The following is a 20,447-nucleotide window of genomic DNA, read 5'->3' as shown; positions in this document are numbered from 1 at the left end:
TTGTTGGCAAAGTAATGTCTCTGCTTTTTAATATGCTATCTGGGTTGGTCATAACTTTCCTTCCAAGGAGTGTCTTTTAATTTCATGGCTGCAGTCACCATCTGCAGTGATTTTGGAGCCCCCCAAAATAAAGTCTGACACTGTTTCCACTGTTTCCCCATCTATTTGCCATGAGGTGATGGGACTAGATGCCATGATCTTAGTTTTCTGAATGTTAAGCTTTAAGCCAACTTTTTCACTCTCTTCTTTCACTTTCATCAAGAGGCTTTCTAGTTCCTCTTCACTCTCTGCCATTAAGGGTGGTGTCATCTGCATATCTGAGGTTATTGATATTTCTCCTGGCAATCTAGATTCCAGCTTGTGCTTCTTCCAGTCCAGCGTTTCTCATGATGTACTCTGCATATAAGTTAAATAAGCAGGGTGACAATATACACCCTTGACGTACTCCTTTTCCTATTTGGAATGAGACTTTTTTCCATGTCCAGTTCTAACTGTTGCTTCCTGACCTGCATACAGGTTTCTCAAGAGGCAGGTCAGGTGGTCCAGTATTCCCATCTCTTTCAGAATTTTCCACAGTATATTGTGATCTACACAGTTAAAGGCTTTGGCACAGTCAATAAAGCAGAAATTGATGTTTTTCTGGAACTCTCTTGCTTTTTCGATGAGCCAGCAGATATTGGCAATTTGATCTCTGGTTCCTCTGCCTTATCTAAAACCAGCTTGAACATCTGGAAATTCTCAGTTCACGTATTGCTGAAGCCTGCCTTGGAGAATTTTGAGCATTACTTTACTAGCATGTGAGATGAGTGCAATTGTGCGGTAGTTTGAGCATTCTTTGGAATTGCCTTTCTTAGGAACTGGAATGAAAACTGACCTTTTCCAGTCCTGTGACCACTGCTGAGTTTTCGAACTTTGCTGGCATATTGAGTGCAGCATTTTCACAGCATCATCTTTCAGGATTTGAAATAGCTCAACTGAAATTACATCACATCCACTAGCTTTGTTCGTAGTGATGCTTTCTAAGGCCCACTTGACTTCACATTCCAGGATGTCTGGCTCTAGGTGAGTGATCACACCATCATGATTATATGGGTCGTGAAGATCTTTTTTGTACAGTTCTTCTGTGTATTCTTGCCACCTCTTTTTAATATCTTCTGCTTCTGTTAGGTCCATACCATTTCTGTCCTTTATCAAACCCATTTTTGCATGAAATATTCCCTTGGTATCTCTAATTTTCTTGAAGAGATCTCTAGTCTTTCCCATTCTGTTGTTTTCCTCTATTTCTTTTCATTGATCGCTGAGGAAAGCTTTCTTATCTCTCCTGGCTATTCTTTGGAACTCTGCATTCAAATGGGAATATCTTTCCTTTTCTCCTTTGCTTTTCACTTCTCTTCATTTCACAGCTATTTGTAAGGCCTCCTCAGACAACCATTTTGCCTTTTTGCATTTCTTTTTCTTGGGGATAGTCTTGATCCCTGTCTCATGTACAATGTCACCTCCATCCATAGTTCATCAGGCTCTCTGTCTATCAGATAATCCCTTAAATCTATTTCTCACTTTCACTGTATAGTAATAAGGGATTTGATTTAGGTCATACCTGAATGGTCTAGTGATTTTCCATACTTTCTTCAGTTTAAGTCTGAATTTGGCAATAAGGAGTTCATGATCTGAGACACAGTCAGCTCCCAGTCTTGTTTTTGCTGACTGTATAGAGCTTCTCCATCTTTGGCTGCAAAGAATACAATCAGTCTGATTTTTGTGTTGACCATCTGGTGATGTCCATGTGTAGAGTCTTCTCTTGTATTGTTGGAAGAGGGTGTTTGCTATGAGCAGTGCATTCTCTTGGCAAAATTCTATTAGCCTTTGCCCTGCTTCATTCTGTACTCCAATGCCAAATTTGCCTGTTACTCCAGGTGTTTCTTGACTTTCTACTTTTGCATTCCAGTTTCCTATAATGAAATGGACATCTTTTTTGGGTGTTAGTTCTAAAAGATCTTGTAGGTCTTCATAGAACAATTCAACTTCAGCTTCTTCAGTGTTACTGGTTGGGGCCTAGGCTTGGATTACCATGATATTGAATGGTTTGTCTTGGAAATGAACAGAGATCATTCTGTTGTTTTTGAGATTGCATCCAAGTACTGCATTTCAGACTCTTTTGTTGACTATGAGGGCTACTCCATTTCTACTAAGGGATTCCTGCCCACAGTAGTATATATAATAGTCATCTGAGTTAAATTCACCCATTTCAGTCCATTTTAGTTTGCTGATTCCTAGAATGTTGACATTCACTCTTGCTATCTCCTGTTTGACCACTTCCAATTTGCCTTGATTCATGGACATAACATTCCAGATTCCAATGCAATATTGCTCTTTACAGCATCAGACGTTTCTTCTATCACCAGTCCCATCCACAATTGGGTATTGTTTTTGCTTTGCCTCCATCCTTTCATTCTTTCTGGAGTTATTTCTCCGCTGATCTCCAGTAGCATATTGGGCACCTACTGACCTGGGGAGTTCCTCTTTCACTATCCTATCATTTTGCCTTCTCATACTGTTCATGGGGTTCTCAAGGCAAGAATACTGAAGAGGCTTGTCATTCCCTTCTCCAGTGGACCACATTCTGTCAGACCTCTCCACCATGACCTGACCATCTTGGGTGGCCCCACACAGCATGGGTTAGTTTCACTGAATTAGACTAGACTGTGGTCCATGTGATCAGATTGGCTATTTTTCTGTGATTGTGGTTCAGCATGGGTTAGTTTCACTGAGTTAGACTAGACTGTGGTCCATGTGATCAGATTGGCTATTTTTCTGTGATTGTGGTTTTAGTGTGTCTGCCCTCTGATGCCCTCTCGCAACACCTACCATCTTCCTTGGGTTTCTCTTACCTTGGACGTGGGGTATCTCTTCACGGCTGCTCCAGCAAAGTGCAGCCGCTGCTGCTTACCTTGGATGAGGGGTATCTTCTCATGGCCGCCCCTCCTGACCTTGAACGTGGAGTAGCTCCTCTCGGCCCTCCTGCGCCAGCGCAGCAGCAGCTCCTTGGAAGTGGGGAAGCTCCTCTCGGCCGCCGCCCCTTACCTTTGACGTGGGGAAGCTCGTCTCAGCCGCCGCTCCTGCTCTGTCGCAGCCTGGTGCTCTCGGTCCCTACCCCTGACCTTGGGCGAGGGGTAGCTCCTCACGGCCTCGCTCCTGCAAGGGGTAGCTCCTCACCGTCACGCTTCTGTGCAGTCCGTGGCATTAAAAAATATATAAAATATTTTTTCAAGGAACCAGACTTAAGACCACTAAACAGAAATTCAAGTGCATTTCTATACATTAACAACAAATATAAAATGACATTGAACAAGATACCATTTTCATTATTAAATAATGCTATTAAAACCCAAGAACAAATATAACAAACGATATGCACAGCCTTTGCATAGAAAATGATAAATACTTTATTAAAAGACTTTAAGGATACAGGATTCAGAGTCTTAAATACATCGATTTTTTTTTTAAATAGTAGTATTTCTCAACTCTGCATGCATATTGAAACTTCCTTGCAGATATGAAAAATCTCTATGCTTGACTAACCCTCAACCTCTTAAGGTGAAATAAGTCAGCTTCTCCCACAAATAATGTTTTATTGGAGCACAACATTTCTAACAAGCAATCAATTGAAATTCAAAATACATAAAGAACTCCAATTCTGAAAGAAGATGGTCTGTTTTTTTTTTTTTTTTTTTTTTTGATTAGTTGAAAGACAAAACAGGGAGAAGAGGAGACACAATGTCCATAAACCTGAAAATATGTTTAACTTTTAATCAGAGAAATTCATATTAAAGCTACAGTACAACAGTTGTTTTTTTTTTTTCCCACATGAACCAGATTGAGCTCAATTTTAATATCTGACAACAGGTAATGTTAGCAATGATGTTGAGAAATTTGAATTTTCATCCAGAAGGGGAATATAAATTATTACACCCACTCTGGAAAATAGTTTGACATTGCCTATTAGGGCAGAGTCTTCCCTGGTAGCTCAACTGGCTAAGAATCCACCTGCAATGCAGGAGACCCCAGTTAGATTCCTGGGACAGAAAGATCTGCTAGAGAAGGGATAGGCTACCCACTCCAGTATTCTTGGGCTTCTCTGGTGGGTCAGATGGTAAAGAAGCTGCAATGTGAGAGACCTCGGTTCAATCCCTGGGTTGGGAAGATCTCCTGGTAGATAGCATGGCAACCCACTCCAGTATTCTTGCCTGGAGAATCCCCACAGAGGAGCCTGGCGGGCTACAGTTCATGGGTTGCTGAGTTGGACATGACCGAGAGACTAAGCACAGCACAGCACATTAGGGCACATCCTCAACTTAGTAATTCTTACACTCCTTAAAATATTTCCTCTCTGGAAAAACTCTTATACATTTCTGTTAGGAGTCATATAGCAGAATGCCAGTAGCAACAGTTATGGAAAAAATAAACCCCACAAAGTTCTGTCAGTGGTAAGATAGATAGATAAACTGTGGTGTTTTCCTATACAATAAAATAATAGACAACAATGACCACAGATGCATCCATCAACATACATGAAATTAAAAAACAACAATGCTGAAATATAAAAAATAAGCCAAAATAATACAAACAATATGGTTTCATATATAGAAAATTTAAAACATGGGCAAACCTCAGTGGTATATATTTAGATATGCATATAAATGTGATAATAAAGAAAGTCAATGAAATAATTAGCACAAAACTTAGGATGGTGTTTTACTTCTGGTGAGGAGAGAGATTAAAGCAAAGAGGGGACACACAAAGGATTACAATGACACTGATGACATTGTATTTCTTAAGTTGACAGACACAAGCTGCTCATTCTATTATTTTTTTAACATACTTAATCCTTTGAAACTTGTTAAGCCTTTCCTTTTCTCAAATGCTTCTATTTCTTTTTGTAAATTTTTCTAATGTACATTTTAGAAACCAGATCATTAATCCTCTCTTTGTGCCTATTTTTCTGTTAACCTCATTCAATAAATTTTTAATTTTGATTATTATATTTTTCATTTCTGTAATTTCTTTTTGTTTAATTTTCAAATAGGAATTACCTCTTTTTATATTGTCCAGTTCATTGCTGCATTTTAAAAAGTTTGGATTTTATTTCCATGACTATAGTAAGCATAGTTGCTTTATTGTCTAAATCTGATAATTATAATGGTTGTCATATGCCTCATCATTGATTATTTTCCATGCATTTTATTTGAAAATATGTTTTTTAGAAGCCATTTTGTACATAGAATGATATTACCTATCTCCAGAAAGAAATTACTTTCCTCCTGCCTGACATCTGGGATCACTAGTACTTCAAGACCAACATATTAAGTGTTAGAGTACTATCTACCCACTGTCTTATAGTGCAGCTATTAGGAGTCCCAGGAGTCCCAGAGTAGGAGATTTTACATTAGGGTAACGTTTGTGAAGAAGTCTCTACTAACAAAGATATTTCCTTACTCAATTATTGTAATGCTTTTCTAACTAGTATCCTTGTCCCCTTTTACCATTTGTTTTCAACATTGTTGCCTCAGTAAACTTTTCAAAAAGATATTTGATCCTGCCTCTTTCTGTCCAAATCTTTCTTTCATTTGCAAGAAAAATTCTAAAGTTTTTAGCAAAATCATTCCTTTTCTGGTCCTAACCTGCCCTTTCAAACTCATCTCTTGCTCTTAGTCTCTCATTACCGTGCTCTACAGTTACATGGAACTTGTCAACTCTCTCTGAGCACACTATGTTCTTTCAAGTGTCTTCAACTGCATGCTCTTTACCTAGAGTGTCCCTGTGCACATTCTTCACCTTATGAACTCATTACTTAATACCCCACTCAAATTCCCTTCCTTTTAAAAATCTTCCCTAGCTTCCAGGAAAAATTAGTTGCTCCCACTTCCAGACCTTTCTAGTACTACAATAAAATTGAAGCAAATGTGTTTGAAAAGCAATTGGAAATTATGTGTCCAAATGTAATAGTCACATCAACTGTTGTAGAAAACGTCCATCACTAGAAATGTATTGCACAATAATAAACACAAAGCTTTTCATTAAAGTGTTGTTTGTTTTGAAATAGCAACCACTTGAAATACAACACTATGTACACGAGAAGAGATGGGTTAAGCAAGTGTGACTTATATCCATGCAATAAAATGCCACTTAGTTATTAGAGAGAGTGAGAAGTGGGTGCTGATCTGGAAAAATCCCCAAGTTATTCAGAGAGAAAAAAAGCAAAATGCAGAGGAATGAGCACACCGTGTGTGTGTGTGTGTGTGTGTGTGCGCGCGTGCGCGTGCATGTGCATACATATAAAATTTTTTTTGGAAAAAATATAAGAAACTGTGAATAGTGTTTGCGTTTGGGTAAGGGGACTGAGTATTTGGGGTCATAGTACCACTTTTTATTATAATTCTTTTTATACTGCCTGGATTTGTTTTATTACATGCATTTTTCTTTTTTAATACCAAAGTTTTTAAAAATGAGAACTCTCATACCCTTTAAAACTGAAAATCCTACTTTTGTAGCCTATTACTTTTGGGTCTTCCTAGATGGCTCAGTGGTAAAGAATCCTCCTGATAATGTAAGAGATATGGGCTTGATCCCTGGGTCAGAAAGATGCCCTGGAGAGGAAATGGCAACCCACTCAAGTACTCTTGCTTGGGAAATCTCATGGGCAGAGGAGCCTGGCGGGCTACAGTCCATGGGTTTGCAAAGAGTTAAACACAACTGAGCAACTGAACATTCATTCATTCACACTCTATTTTATCTGCTTATCACCAGGTTTTCTCACTTATTGTGAGCAACTTAAGAATGGAACCCTTATTATTCATCATCATATATTCAGTGCCTAACACAACGCCTGGTGATAATTGGCACTCAGGTAACTGAATAAAAGGATCATTAGATATTGATTGCTGTAATGGATGGATGAAGGAATGAATGAATAAATAAATGAATGAATAGATGGTAGATAGCAAGGTCAAGTTCATGAAAGGACAGCACTCAAATAGTACTTCAGACACTTGTCTATGGTTCCTAATGCATGTTTTGCGAATCCAGTGCGAAAGGAAATTTAGGAAAAATACAATTGCTTTATATTCAGAGGTCACCTATCTGATGAAGACTACAGAATGATATTAATTATGCACGAGAGCAATGAAGTACATTTCACCCTAGACTGCATCAAAAGCAAGTCACTGTGAAATGAACTGAATGATTTAACAACGCCCAATGCATAAAAGCTCCTCCTCACCTTAAAGGTCTTCAGGACAACCTCTTAATTTGATTTCTGTTTTGTTGTGCTATCTTCATTTTATGGTCTTTAGTTCTCCTTATTACAAATGTAATTTTTAAGGGTCAAATTAATTTAATTTCACTTTGGCTTTGGGATGCTTGAATGCAAGGTTGTGAAAACCACTAGCTTAAAACAGGTGCTCTGCAAAACTTTCTGCCAAGCATTCGTAAGTCACTGGGACAGCTACAGGAAACAGTGTGAGCCAGAGAGCTCACAGCTATGCTGGAACATAAGGAGAAATTATAGATGCCTCACACACTGTATCAACATTGGAAAGTGACATTGTCTTTGCTCACACTGAATTCCCTTGTATGTCTGCAGCCTGCGTAGTTTGTTTTGCCCTTATTTTTTACCTTTCAGAATTTTGCCTGTATTTCAAGACACAACTCAAATCCACTTTCATCTGTGACATTTCTCCTTACTGTCTCAGCCAGAATTCTCTCTCCTTCCTCTAAGTCACTTGTTTAGAAGTGAACATATCTTGTCTTGAATCTTATGCTATATTTACATCCTTGACCATCCACTTCCTCAAGTGAATCATGAGCTCTTGGAGCACAGGGAACATGTACCACACTGCTTTATATCCCCATTCTCCTCTGCATTCCGTCCTAAGGAGTGTTGCTGTACTTTTGTGGAGTCATGGACAAGTTTGAGAATTTGATGAAAGCAAACTTATGGGGAAACATGCTGATGCAGAGTTAAACTTTCCATACCATCCAGGAGGGCAGGGGTATGTCATCTAGCACATGTTCAATTAATATTGCTTACAATTAAGGAGGCAACATCAGCTACACTGATGAGCTTAGGGTTAAACTTGGGATTGTATCTCAGTACTGCTGTTTTTTTAACTGTGTTACCAAGGACATGTTACTTACCTTTTCTGTGTCTTGTTTCTGTGATATGGGAATAGTAACAGCACCTCCCTATAGGAAACATTGTGAGCAGAAGAGTTCACACTTATGGTAGATTAGTAAGGAGAAGTCACACGAGTAAAATCAAATGAAAAAAAGAGACTAGAAATAAAAGCTGCACTGAAGACATGAGAATAAGTGACTAGCAGTCTCTACTGAATACATAAGGATGTAGTGAAAAGACCAATGCAAATGGGAAACAGGAATGAAAATGGAAATTTAGCATGGTGCTTGGCTTGCAGTTTGCACTTAAGCTTTTCCCCATATTCATAAAATTAAATCCATAGTGGAGCCAGGATTCCAACCTAAGTTTGTCTGACTTACTGGAACCAGGCAAATCAAGATATAGATACTGTACAGGCTTCAACATTTTCTAGCCATTTGACCTTGGCCAGATAAGTTGGATGGTCTCCAGTACAATACACTTTTCCTCAACTAGCACATACAGTATTTAGTACCTTTGTTGTATGCAGATAGAATTAGGGAAAGTACCTGGGACAACAAAAAGGACTAGAAGGAACTCATAGTTTCTGTCCTCAAGGACTTTACAATCTCCTTGGGGAAAGAAGATACTGAAGTGATAAATAATAAGTAAGACTTAATAAGTGAAGTGTAAATGATCTGTGAAGGCTGTAGCCTGTGAATCAAAGGAAGCAGGCAAGGCCATCTGGAAAGGCTAGCTGGGCTCACAGGGGCAGGCAAGGCTCTGCCATTGGTCTTAGCCCTATATCCTTATGCATTCTGTAGAGAATGCATTACCCACTTATTTTCAGATCCTTAGCATGGCTTTCATTGTTAGTTTCTTATCATTTTTTTCATTTGATCTTACTCACCTTCTGACATTGCTGCATAGGCTCAAAGCTGAGTAAACTGCTACCTTGGCGAGTTATCACATAACATGGCAATGTATATTGACTCTCTGTCAAACATCATAGAGATCTTTTAAATTGCTTTGATGACTTTTAAGTCTCTGTTTAGTTAAGTCTAGTTTTGTGGTATGATGACTAGGTCCTCATATCTGGAATGGAATGTACAGACTTTCTGGAATAAGGTGAAACATTTTGCCAGTTTCAAAGAATCTAACTTTCCCTTTGACTTCTGTCCTGATTAGAGAAAAAAACACTTTCTGCCTGCCAGCAGACACAGATGAATAGATGGAAGCAATATGGATAAACCCCCATTTTCTATTCCCATTCATGCAATTGAATTAAAGACAATTCTTGAGACTTTTGGATAAAAGATTCAAATGGGTAATTGGAAAGACAGCCCTTTAGGAAAGGAGACTGTTATTGTCCAAAAGGGGTGAACATTGTCCAAAAGGAGATTGGGAGCATCTACATAAAATCCTCTCATCTGTACTCATATAAAGTCTGTTTTTTTTTCCCTGCTGAATTTGCTATTTTCTTTGTCTCTCAATCCATGCTAAAGGCTATTAATCCAGTCTGCAAAACAGTTCTCTTGTATTGTCATCACACATGCTGGTCCTCCTGCCTGGAATGTCTACTCTTTGCTTATTTAACTCTTTATTCCTTGGCTTTTGGCTCAACTGATATCTTTTCAAGGAAATCCTCCCCGACTCCCATGGGTATGTCAATACAACTATTATAAACTCAAATTAAATATACAGCTTTCCTTCACAGCACTTGGAACAGTTGCAATTTATGTTCCTGCAACTATTTTATTAATATCTGTCTTCTCCCTCTTATAAGTGCATGAGGGCAAAGACCTGAGCACATAGCACAGTACCTGGTGAAGTATGAAGTTGGTGCTCAATGATCACTTGGTGGGTAAAGGAATGGCTTTCAACTTTTCCTAGTTAAATCATATTAAGAATTTACTAGTAAGATGTAGCCATATGCTATGCTTTAAGGCTCAATGTACACAGATTGAAGCTTCATTTGTGAAATTAAGAACAAGTTAGGAATGGAGGGTTTTTACTTGTTTGTTGAAAGTCAACATTAGTCAGTTCTCATGTGATCTACTATTCTGGACTGTGCTACATATGAGAAGTGTTTAATGAGTATTCAATATCGTCAACCCAAGAGCTCAGTAACTGTAGAAATATAGCTCTCTGCATTTAAGTAACTTCTTGTCAGTGTTTGGGATCTTAAATAAAAAAAAAAAAATAGTACCAAAAACTCAGTTCAGTTCAGTTCAGTTCAGTCACTCAGTCATGTCTGATTCTTTGCGACCCCATGGATTGCAGCACGCCAGGCCTCCCTGTCCATCACCAACTCCCGGAGTTTACCCAAACTCATGTCCATTGAGTCAGTGATGCCATCCAACCATCTCATCCTCTGTTGTCCCCTTCTTCTCCCACCTTCAATCTTTCCCAGCATCAGGGTCTTTTCAAAAGAGTCAGTTCTTCACATCAGGTGGCCAAAGTATTGGAGTTTCAGCTTCAACATCAGTCCTTCCAATGAACATTCAGGACTGATCTCCTTTAGGATGGACTGGTTGGATCTCCTTGCAGTCCAAGGGACTCTCAATAGCTCTAGAAGTAAGTTGGCATCGCAGGTGAAATTAACACATGCATTTAAATATGCAAATAAGAGACTTGTGCTAGTAAACAGGAGCCATGAGATTTAAATTGTTATTTGAGTTTAAGCTGTATTTTTTCACTCTGCCTTGAAGACAGAGATACTTGTTCATAAAGGTAACTAAATCACCTTGCACAATCCCTTCAGTCACTCAATCATGTCCAACTCTTTGCGACCCTATTGGACTGCAGCACGCCAGGCTTCCCTGTCCATCACCAACTCCTGGAGCTTACTCAAACTCTCGTCCATCGAGTCAGTGATGCCATCCAACCACCTCATCCTCTGTTGTCCCCTTCTCCTCCTGCCTTCAATCTTTCCCAGTATCAGGGTCTTTTCTAGTGAGTCAGTTCTTCACATCAGGTGGCCAAAGTATTGGAGTTTCAGCTTCAGCATCAGTCCTTCCAATGAATATTCAGGAATGATTTCCTTTAGGAGAGCACAATCCTTGACGTCTAGTAAATGCCTCTCTCTCTCCATCCATCCACCTATTGCTCTAGCCTTAACTCTAGCTCTATCATCTCTAACTCCATATGGAATGTATGTGTCCAAACACATAGTATATACATTGAAAAGTTCATCAGATGGAAACAATCAACTGTGTGATCTTAGACACGTTGTTTACTCTCACTCTGCCTTATTTTTTTATCTGTCAAATTTAGCTAATCACACCTAACTTTTGTATGAAGAACAAATGAAATGGCAAATGTGAAAATGTTTTGAAAAGTGGAAAGTGTCATTCAAATGCAAGTGTAATGAAGGACCTGTGCTATGAGTAGCAGAGTACAGACTGGGCTACATAGAGTGTTAATTTCAAACAAAGGACTGAGGTTCATTCTCTGTAAGTTCAGCTCACATCGGCTAACTTGCATAATCATCTTCCCATCTGTCAGCAGGGTTCCTTACAGCATTGAAAGAACCCTATAAATTTCTCACTTCTCCTCTTGCTCCATTTGCTGAATCAGCCTTTGTGAAAGTATCCCCTCCAGTGTATAATATTTTGAAGAAACTTCCAAGAAAACTCTGTACCCAAAGAGTGCTGATTCAGCACAGCAAATGAGGTGACAAAGATGTATTTGGAACATTTCATTGACAGGTACCCAGTCCCACCAAGCCTACACAATAAGAAGGTAACTGTTTGGCTAAAGGAAGCATATTGCTTACAAAACACTATATATGTTTTCTGCATTTGGAAGCACATGGCATGTGGGGAAAAAAAAGGCATCACCATGTTTTAAAGGCATCACCATGTTTTAAAGGCACCAACCTGTGCATTCAAATAGTCAATATTTAATTCATGGCACATAGTAATCCCCCCTCCTTCTTCTTATGCCTCCATACATAATACAATAGCTTCTAGAGAATGTACCCTATAGTGTTATATGTCACCATGCCATAGGGCATGAAGTAGGAAGGCACCCTTTTCTATAATGCATAAGAAGTAAATCAAAACTATTCATAAGCATGATTGAAGACAAATAATTCTCTCTGACTTATAAAAATTATTATGCTACAACTGCTTTACTCCCACATCTGGAGTTTTGACTGGCAGAGCCTTACATTTGGTGATTCTAATCTTTAGTAACACAATGCTTTCCTGAATCGTGTTCACACTTATTAATTTCCAGACGCAGAGGGCAGTTTAAAGTATTATTTTCAAAGACCTCACAATGTGACAAGAACATGTGTATCAGTAATAGGTGGTAGATTGGGGATGGTAGTGTTAGGATGCAATCTGAATGACCCTTCTTCAAACAAGCTTGCAAAAGAAAGTCATTCAAACTAATTAGACAACATAAGTAGCTTTCTTATATTTTCCCTGGATACCACAGATACTTATCTTTTTCAAAGCAAATAAAATGTAGTCTAGTTAATCATTAAATTGAAGTAACAGATCAGCTGTTTTATAAGCATCAAATCTGAACTTTCACACAAGTAGCTAGCTGGTTGGAAAGAAAGAAAAAAACACTTTTTTACTTTAAAATCATATTTCCATGTCTCTCCTATTCAAATGATCCAATTTTTCATGGAGTGAAGAAAACAGACTTGCTGTAAGTATCTAAGGAAAATAAGGAAAAGCCTGAGGAGAATAAAGTTAAATACTTTTGCCAAATATTTTTTAACTCTCATTGAAATATGTGTAGTGTTTCTATCAGGTTGATTTTCATGCAAGCTCTGAAAGTCAGCCAATATTTAGAATCTGCTAGAACTGGAAGAGCATTTGATTGTCCATCATCCCATCTCTGTTCCCATCTGTCTGTGAAGTCTAATGATTGTTGTGAAAGAGATCACAGCTGTTTGTCATCTTCTTTTTGAGACATACAGTTTTATTCAGACTTACTATTATGTATTTTCATTTCCTGAAGTTATAGAAGCAACTTAGATGGAGTCATTTCCAGCTGGAAAGGCAGCTATTCTTTCTTCTGAAGCACAGTTGATGCCTATGATGCCTATTCCAAGGGTCTTACTTTGATAACTGGCATGTAGATGGGCTATTTTTGACCTTCCCACTTTATTTTTCAATACCCACTTTCTTACTCATCCCAGCCCTCGGTTTTGACCTTCTCAATTAAGCACCTTTCCCAGATCTATATCCTTTGCTGTTTTAATCTCCCATCAGAATTTTCTGCTCCTACAAATCTTCCCCTTCCCCCTGCCCCCACTCCCTGCAACAAGCCATAGAATCTGGGAATTGCCAGATTAAAATCAACACAATTATATAAATTGTGTAAAGTTTATTAATACAAGTAATGGGTTAATGCATTACTCATCCCAGGAATATTGCATTCAAATAATAATTCCCCAGTGGAATTACTCAATCTTAGGGTCCATTGTCAAGTGTGAAGGATTATGCCACTCAAAAGATAAACCCACTAAGAGGTAAATTGGATGTACATTCTTACCAGCAAGATAAATAGTTTTTCATAAAAGGCTAATGTTTCTTGAAATTTGTGACTTCAAAATCAGAATGTAAAAGCTAATTTAGAACAAATGGTCTTATATAACAAATCAATACATATTTTAATGGAGAAGTTTATATGCTGCCTTATTATTACTCAGATAAAATTCTATCAAAGAGTTCTAACAGAATAAAATATGTAAGTGCCTCAAAGAGTACTAATCTCTTCTCTTGAGCTATGTATTCACCCACTTACAAAAATGTTTTTTTTTTTCAAACTAACATCACAAAGAATACAATTTTAATCCTGACAAGAAGCCTTTTGACATACAGTTTTTCTTTACTTGTATAAATGAGTCCTATGCTTTACTGTTTTTTTGTTTTATTTCTTAAGGTGGAACAAGGGGTATAGAAGTAGCTATCTTAATTTCTGAATAAGAAAACTCAGTTGAAATGATTTTAGCATTCTGGGGATGCTTCCAGATTAGGAGATGGTCTGCAAAGTATGTTGTTGTTGTTTATTAGGTAAGTCATGTCCAGCTCTTTTGTGACCACATGGACTGCACCCCTCCAGGTTCCTCTGTCCATGGGATTCTCCAGACAAGAATACTGGAGTGGGTTACCATTTCCTCCTCCAGGGGATCCTCCTGATCCAGGGATCAAATCTGTGTCTCCTGCATCTCCTCCATTGGCAGGCAGATTCTTTACCACTGAGCCACCAGGAAAGCCCTCTGGGAACTATAGTTTAATTGTTAAAATAATGTACTTTTCTGAGAGTTAATGTATAATGGAACTTTATTTAAATTTAAACTTTTCTACCCAGGACAGATGGTCACTGTGGATACAAGGTTAAGCTATTTTCCCATCTGATCTAAATTTGTTTTTGTGGGATTTTTAATCTGTTAGTTGTTTGGGATTTCTAGAGGCACCAGAGAAGCTAGTTTGAGGCAGGTGGTGAGAAAAGCTACGTGCTAAAGTAGAAAGCTTTAGTTTAGACTCAGACTTTTGCTCAAATCTTGGCTGTTTTTTTTTCTCATGGTGTGATTTGGGGCAATAATTTCCACTTCTGAGCAAGTTTCTTCTTCTTTAGAACAAGAAGGCTTATAAAAACCAAATGGTAATCTTTTCATATTCATTAGATGGGAAAATATATGAAATATTTGTAATAGAGAGATCAATGTACAATGGGTACTCACAATATAATCATTACTTTCTAACCCCTCATTTTCATTTTTATTAGCTCATTCAAGCTGAAGATTCTTATGACACTATCTGAGAGCTTTAGGGTCAGCTTTTCCTGTTAAGTGCAAGACAAAATCAGTGTTATTATTAGAGTTAAAAGAACAAAATAATCCACAATAGATTTTTAGGTAAATACAATGAAGATCAAGTTAGCTTGGGGGATGGTGGCAGAGGAAGTGTACTGGAAATCTCTCATAAGTGTTTCCTGAATGTTGTATCTTTGTTATTATCTCCAAAGTGTATTATCTTCTTATTGAGGTGACATTGCATTGACCTTAAAGAGATGAATCACATGCGTTCCATGGACAGGAGGTAAGGTATAATAAAAATGTGGTCTAGTGATAATTTGGCTCAAGGCAAAGGCTCAGGGTGCTCACAAAAACCACACTGAGAGAGCAATCAAAATGAAAACTGAGTCTAACACTTGTGAGGTAATTCGGATTGGCAAAACTGAGTTCACCTTTTATTCATAGACTCTTTTACAGCCTTCTGCTATTTAAAGACATTTGTGGCCTAAAATGAGATTTTCAGGTTCAACCTCCCTGATTTACTGTCCATGGTGTTTTTAAAAGAGACATGAGACTATAGCAGCTTTTCTGTGGTGCTGGATCAAACTCAGATTGACATAGATGCTACTTCCTTCAAGGGGTATTTCAGCCATTGGGAAGATGATACAGCTCAAGAGCTGGTTTCTGAAAGATTATAATCAACTGTCACATACTCAGGAGCCAAGCTCCAGGGAAAGTCCTTATTCTGTAGTTCTCATCTGCTGAGGTCAGTTTCTCTATTTACATGGATCATTTCCCCTTTCAGTGAGGTTTTTATATGTATAGTATATATGTGAATAAATGGATACAAAATATTATGGCACTCAATAGAGACAACTGTTGGAAATATTGGAATGTAACTAAAACCATCTTGTCCACCTAATCTTTATATCTTTATAATGATGTAATGCTATTTTGTAATGTCACAATGATTACTGATGTAACATCAATAATATATCTGAAATTCTTCTTTCACCACCCTCACCAAACCTGACAACCTTCAGTGCTTAATGAGCACTTTACTGAGACATAGGCTAATTAGGCTATAGGGAGATAGATTCTAGCCTTGGATTAAAAAAAATCAATCTTCCTCTAATATCTGTAGCCTTCAGATCAATAGTTTACTTAACTTCTGAGAATGCATAAAATGAGCTAATATTTCTTTACATTCACTACTTACTGGGATACCTTAGGATAGATAATATAATTATTTAAATGTTGGAAATATAGAAATATAAATTTATTTTTAATTTTAAAGATAGTTTACCATGTGGTTGATAAATGGATTGGCTATTTAAATTTTGTCATAACTCAAGCAAGATGAGAGTAAGAATAAAGCCCCAGGCCTTCACAAGAATTAATTTGAAAAGTTTATATGTTTTGTTTCCTATTCAAGATCCCATTGTGCCTTCAACTTCTGCCATGAGATTAGAATGATTTATAGATACCGTTAGACCTCAGAGTGATTCCTAGAAGTTAAAGCTGAATGTAGTACTTCTATAAACCACTATAGTAAGATATTTTATTATTATGGTTCTAAATGTCCTGCAGTGTACGGCAATTCAGATATAAAATAATTAAAGGCAATTAAAGCCCATTATACTAAGGATTACTTTGTGCTAATGACACAGAGATTGTTTGCCTCAAGAAAGAATTCCCTCTAAAGTCATCCAGGAAGGAAGCTGAAGTAGATGATGTTAAGGGAAAGAGGTTTTTTTTTTTTAAAGATAAGTTATAGGGAACACATTGACAATATCTCCAAATGGTGGAAACCAATGACTTTTTTCAAATGTTTCCACTGATGATATCTCAAATTGTTTTTCTTTGATGGTCTGAATCAAGGGCATCCTGAGGTCAAGGGTGAAATAAATAGGTTCAGAAAAAAAAATATTTCCCTGGAGCCCCTGGGTCTAAAGGTGACCTAGAGATGATGAAGACCATCTTTTCCCCTCTCACAAGGATCTGGAGCTCAGCCACACCTAGCTGCCAACAGGAATGAATCATTCATTTCTCAATAAACTTTTCTTGAAAACTTAGCTGTTCCAAGGTAGCCATTGCCTTCTCCAGGGGATTTTCCCAACTCAGCAATTGAACCCAGGCCTCATGCATTGTGGGCAGATTCTTTACCATCCTAGCGACCAGAGAAGCCCAGGGAGACAGCTTAATTTAACAATAATAAAATAATAATAGGAAACCAGTCTTGAACATTTTATTTATTTTTTTTTAACTTCGCTTTCCTAAACTTTAAAATGGAGTTGATAGCAAAACCTCCCTCACAGGATTACTGTGACATTGAGTTAGTATATATAAAACACTTTCAACAGTGCCTACTATTATTATATTATGGACAGAGAATGTAGCCTGCCATTCCATTTTCTCCATTCAGGTTGAAGAAAATCAGGAAGCAATCTGTGCTATTTACTGGCCCTAAATAGTTGAGATGCATATCTAAGGAGTAACTTCAGTGGGCTCAGATTCTTGCATCTTTGCTACATAGAAAATCACTAAAATCATTAGTGTGAGATACCTAGTTTTGTGTGTGTGTGTGTGTGTGTGATTAGCAGTAATCTTTTGATGTCTGGCTACACTTTCTTTTTTTCCAGCAAAAAACTCCTACATATCCTGGCTCTTCCCTTACCTCTTCAGAGCTCCTCAGAGCTATCTGAGGGTGTCTTTCAGACTAAAATCCTCAGTAAGATCCCTGAATATAACTTAACTCAAAACTATTGTTTTTGTTCAGTCTCAAAGTCATGTCCCACTCTTTGTGACCCCATGGAATGCAGCATGTCAGGTTTCTATGTCCTTCACTATCTCCTGCAGTTTGCTCAAACTCAAGTCCATTGAGTTGGTGATGCAATTCAACCATCTCATCCTCTGTCATCCCTTCTCTTTCTGCCCTCAGTCTTTACCAGCATCAGAATCTTTTCCAATGAGTCAGCTGTTGCATCAGGTAGTCAAAGTATAAGAGCTTCAGCTTCAACATTAGTCCTTTCAATGAATATTCAAGGTTGATTTCCCTTAGGATTGACTGGTTTGATCTCCTTTCTGTCCAAGGGACTCTCAAGACTCTTCTCCAACACCACAGTTCAAAAGCATCAATCCTTTGGTGCTCAACCTTCTTTATGGTCCAACTCCACATCCATACATGACTACTAGTAAAACCATAGCTTTGACTATATGGACCTTTGTTGGCAAAGTGATGTCTCCGCTTTTTAATACACTGTCTGGGTTTGTCATAGCTTTCTTCAAAGGAGCAGGTGTCTTAATTTCATGGCTACAGTCACTATCCGTAGTGATTTTGGAGCCCAATAAAATAAAATCTGTCACTGTTTCCACTCTTTCCCCTTCTATTTGCCGTGAAGTGATGGGACTGAATGCCATGATCCTAGTTTTTTGAATGTTGAGTTTTAGGCCAGCTTTTCCACTCTCCTCTTTCACCCTCATTAAGAGGCTCTTTAGTTCTTCTTTTGCTTTCTTTGTCATTAGAGTGGTATCATGTGCACATCTGAGGCTGTTGATATTTCTTCCAGCAGCTTGTAATTAATCCAGCCTGGCATTTTACATGATGTACTCTGCATATAAGTTAAATAAGCAGGGTGACATTATACAGTCTTGATGTACTCCTTTCTCAATTTTGAACCAGTCTGGTTTTCCATGTCTGGTTCTAACTGTTGCTTCTTGATCTGTATACAGGTTTCTCAGGATACAGGTAAGGTGGTCTGGTATTTCCATCTCTTTAAGAATTTTCCACAGTTTGCTGTTCCACACAGCTATTAGACAGTGAATTTTTCTTCAGTCAACAATGTTCTCTATACATTTCAGCTATTTTTATTACATTATCCTAACACCTATTCCTTACCAGGTCCTTAATTGAAAAAATATAGCTATTGAGGAGTGGGAGCCAAACTATGCATTTTTTTCCTTCCGCAACTTTTCCATCAAGAATCATTCATTTAACCATCAGATATTTATTGTGTTCTTGCTATATGTCAGTCATTGATCTAGGTATAGGTACTGAATATTCAATAATAAACAAGACAAATAAGACCCTTGCTCCCATGGTTTTTCCACTTTAACTGAGGGAGATAGACAATAAATAAAGGAAGCCAATAAATGAATGTGATATTTCTAACCAATAACTGCTGTGAAGTGATGTGTTATGAAGAAAAAAAGAGGCAATCAGGATAGAGAATGTTATGCATGGCATAATATTGAATTAGGAGGTAAAGGAGAGCATATGTTATCATAATTCCACTCAGTCATTGGATATCTACATTGTGCAAGGCACTGTTCTATGTTTTAGAGATAAAACATTGAACGAAGCAAACAAGGTCCTTGATCTCACACAGCTTATATTCTCATCTTGGGGCAGGAATTCAAACAAATAAAACAGTGAAGAGATTTAAAAAATCAGTTAGTAATCACTGTACGCTATAGAGAGTGGGAATGGGATGAAGAGTAACTAGGAGACTACTTAAATTAGATGACCATGAAGGAATTGTTTGATTAGGTGTCACTTACTTGTGATCTTATAGACAGGGAACTATCCTTGCAAAAATCTACATGTTTTATAGGTAGAGAGAATTCAAAGCACACAGATTCTGAGTTCAAAATGATATTTACATATTTGAGGAATGAAAACACAGACAGCTTGGGTAAATCTAACAAAGGCCTTACAGGGCATGGTTTAGAGTTTGGAGTTTATTTTTGGTATATTGGGCAGACATTGGGAGTCTTTTAAGCATAGGCATGAAAGGATCTATTTTACTTAAAAAAAAAAAACACCCTGACTACTGAGTGGAACATATACTGAAGAAGGTGAATAGTGGCAGCAAGGAAATATATTAAGATGTGATTGCAATGGTATAGGTAAAATATAAGAGTGGCTTAGATTAGGTTGGTGACAGTGGGTGCAGATAACTAGATGAATTTGAGATATATTTTGAAAGAAGAGCTAGTAGCATTTTATGATGAACTAGGAGTAGAGTTTTGGAACATAAAGGAATCAAGGGAGTTTCCTGAATTATTTAGCCTGAGTAACTGGGTGGAAGGGGCCATATTTGAGATCCAAATAGAGTTGTCAAATAAGGAAAAGATAACTGTAACATAGATCTGGAGCTTAGGAGCAATGTCAGAGATAGAGATATTTGGAAAGTCATTGGCATATAAGCACTATTTTAAATCTTGACATTGGATATGACCACCTAGGAAGAGAGTTTAGAAAGTACAAATCTATTCCTGTCTTATGTCTCATTCAGAGTATTGGTAATTGACCAGCCATTGAATGTCATACCATATGTTCATATTAAAATGTTGATGACTGACCATAAAACTATTAATACTAAGGTGTTGATGTTTAATTATACTCAATCTTTTCATCTTTTAATTTTTGTTGTAGCAAGATGTATCCCATAGAAGCTACCCCAATGCTGAAATTTTCCAGCCCAGTGTCATACAGATTGACCTTAAATTTATTGATGGTAGTGGTGGTGG

The sequence above is a fragment of the Dama dama genome, chromosome X, assembly GCF_033118175.1.
Source record: "Dama dama isolate Ldn47 chromosome X, ASM3311817v1, whole genome shotgun sequence".
Taxonomy (NCBI): Eukaryota; Metazoa; Chordata; class Mammalia; order Artiodactyla; family Cervidae; genus Dama; species Dama dama.
Note: the sequence above shows the minus strand (reverse complement) of the source record.